At 34.7% G+C, this 3011-nt stretch overlaps 1 long non-coding RNA gene across 1 annotated transcript; it reads left to right on the forward strand.

Moving 5' to 3' along the window:
• Nucleotides 1-304: 304 nt before the first annotated feature.
• Nucleotides 305-2381, forward strand: LOC107059322 (uncharacterized). Its single transcript, XR_001472602.1, has 2 exons — nucleotides 305-535; nucleotides 1903-2381. It is a non-coding gene; the product is annotated as an uncharacterized lncRNA (long non-coding RNA).
• The last annotated feature ends 630 nt before the right edge of the window (nucleotides 2382-3011 follow it).

Below are 3011 nucleotides of genomic sequence, written 5' to 3' on the forward strand. Positions count from 1 at the left end.
CAGCAGCGACAACACCCGACCCCACCCACGCGCTCTTTTTCTCCACAACGCGATGAAACCCAGAATCATGAGGCAACCCAGTACTGTTTCGGCAGTACCGTTCCAATCCCAGCAGGCATGCGTTTCTCCCCTTTCCTCTTTCGGAATGGGGAGAAAATTTTAGAAAAAGCATGTCTCCCCCAAATTGGTGAAAGAATTCGAATTTTGAATTCGGGATTGACCCCAAATTTCTACCCGAATTCCCCACAAAACCTACTCGATTTTCCTCAATATAATCATCTTTTCTATAATTTTGGGGAGGGATTTTTTTTTAGTTGGAAATCTTTTAGATTGGATCTTTCTAGCTAAAAAATAGAGAGTGACTTAAGCAAAAAAGGGAGCTAGAAAGCAGGAAGTTCTTCGATCCCTGCTTTCGAGAAGACTAGTAGTTCGTTTGAGTTTCGACTTTCGTTCGGATCGCTGTTCGTGGTTTCATTTTCGTGGTGGAAGGATCGCAACTGCTAACTCGTTGTCCCCGTTCGCTGCACCCTTAAAGGTAATGCCCATCTCGCTTCAAGCACCTCTTGCTCGTAATGGTTTGTTCTTAACAACATGAAGTTATTTACATATTAGCATCTGGGCGTTTTGACCCCTTTATTGGCTGCTAAACAGTGATGGAATCTGCCTGAAAGTCCATAGTTATTTGTTTTCGTTTTTTCATTGAAAGCTTGGTGTTTTCCCCTCTTCCCTAGTTAATGTTCTCATCGTTATAATATGCTTATTTCGCTATTATCTCGATTGATAGGCTGTGAAAGTTATGGTTCAATCTCGAAAATTGAAGTCATCTTCTATAGATGATTTCGATCTTCTGATATATATACGTACACATGTTGTTTTCTCTTCGTGTTGCTTAAATCCATGTAAGTCACATGAGTTGATCGTTTTACCATTTTATTTGCTCATTCGTACCTCCCGCTCTTAACAGGACCTTAGTCCGCTTGTTAGTACTTTGCATCTCTAAACCTTGCTGTTAACAATCTTAATGTCTTCCCTTTGTTATCTTTCATGTTGTTTCATTCGCAATGAATCTGCCTCCTTTGTATGTTTCGATATCAACTTCCAGTTTATTTTTTGATAAATTGCAAATATGCACTATTGTGAATGTGTAGCCATCCTCTCGGATTTGCTTGCTTATATTGTTTTAATATTCTTTCGTGCTTGTAAAAATTGATACATGGCTCCTTCAATACTCTTCTTTTCTTTGCTTAGTTTGGTCAACGCCTTAAAGATTAAAATCAACAGCGATTAACTGGATAATTCGTTATTTTCTTTAAGTGGAGCATTTAAGTTAGATTTTCCTTAGCTTGTTGATACAAGAGCCATTTGCATTAATGTTGCCATGATTATTCTATATTTGTTCTTATTTTGTTCCAAGCTTATAATAGTATAAAAGTTGTTTTTTTTATTTATTTTTTATTTTTTATTTTTTTTATTTTTTTTTCTTGCTAAGTTACAAGTCCAGTGAGCATGCCAACATAAATTGGTTATTCTGTGTCCTTATCTTATTTCCTTAGCTAAATGCAATTATCTTAGAAGCATGTTGTCATTTATACCTTTGGTTGTCAAACTAATTGATGATGATTTGCTATTCTTTTTTTTTCTCTATTTGTGGGTATGTTGTTAAATGGTAATATTGAGATGTTTGTGGGAAACGGTCGTGATTTTCTTAATCATTCCCTTTAAAATGGATTAACTGTCAATGTATTTCTCCATAATCTCCTTTATGGGATTATGTGTTGGTTTTCTTGGGTCATTGTTTCATTATATATATATAAGTTGGTCTACTCCTTTCACAATTTACCGAGATTAGATTGTATGTTAATCATTTTTTTTTTCTTGTGATGCATGTGATCTATTGATGAGTCCTTTGGGACTTGGGCTTCTACCCTTTGCATTACAAATGGGCCATTCAAGCCCAATGTTTTCTTCTACCGAGTCGACCAGCTACAAAAATGGGCGTACAGGTCCCGGAGTCGAAAAAATATTGGAGCAGACTAGAGAATTGAAAAGATTGGGCCAAAGGCCCACTTTTAATTCCAAATTTGTATTTTGTTATCTATTGGGCCTAAGCCTATTTAGTCGCTATTCTATATTTTTGTTAGAAGCCTAGGACAGGTGAAAATTTGGGCCTAAGGCCTAAAGAAAAATATATGTTTTACGTTAGTATAGGACAGGTGCAGGTGACTCGAATGGGCCGAAGACCCAAAATGAAAATGGGCCCAAGTACTGGTCCAGGCGGACAGAAAAAACCATACTTGGGCCAAAATCTCTTCCCCTCTTTGTTTTATTATTTACTTGTTAATATTTGTCATTAATCTTAGGGTCGAAAAGTTCAAATCCCCGAAAGACGCTCATTCCGTTTTAACAATTTAACTAAATCGATCATCTTTCAAAAGACTTAAAAGAATAATTGGCAAGATAACTCACTTAGATAGTATTTAAATATCTCCCCTTTTTCCCTTTAAAATAGTTCCAAACTATAAAATAGTTCAATTGTTCCATTCAAATCAAGTTAAATTATTTTAGCCAAATAATTAATTGTCGGATAACCACATTAGTGGATATTCTAGGTGCCTTAAAAAACCTTCCTAGAATATTAATAGGAACCCCGAACCCCTTTTAAGATTTTCACTAGATTCCTGTTTTAATCTGTTGAAAATAAATAGTTTTCTTAATTTTCCTTAAAAATTAAGTGGCGACTCTAAACCAGTCCAAATATTTTCTTAAATAAAACAGTAAACAACAAAAGTTTTTAGCGTACAAAAATCAGACACAATCAAATTTCACATGGAGTACAAAACTACAAAAGTTTTTTTTTTCTCCAAACATAATTAAACATATTCTTTATCACATAGAAATGTTTTTCTTTTCAAATAGTCTTCCAACTATAACATTTTGACATACTATTTTATCAAACAAAAATGTGCATCTCTCATTTTGCAAACTAAAGAATTTTAAAGGCAACACTATTT

This window comes from Solanum tuberosum, unplaced genomic scaffold, assembly GCF_000226075.1.
Source record: "Solanum tuberosum cultivar DM 1-3 516 R44 unplaced genomic scaffold, SolTub_3.0 scf01197, whole genome shotgun sequence".
Taxonomy (NCBI): domain Eukaryota; kingdom Viridiplantae; phylum Streptophyta; class Magnoliopsida; order Solanales; family Solanaceae; genus Solanum; species Solanum tuberosum.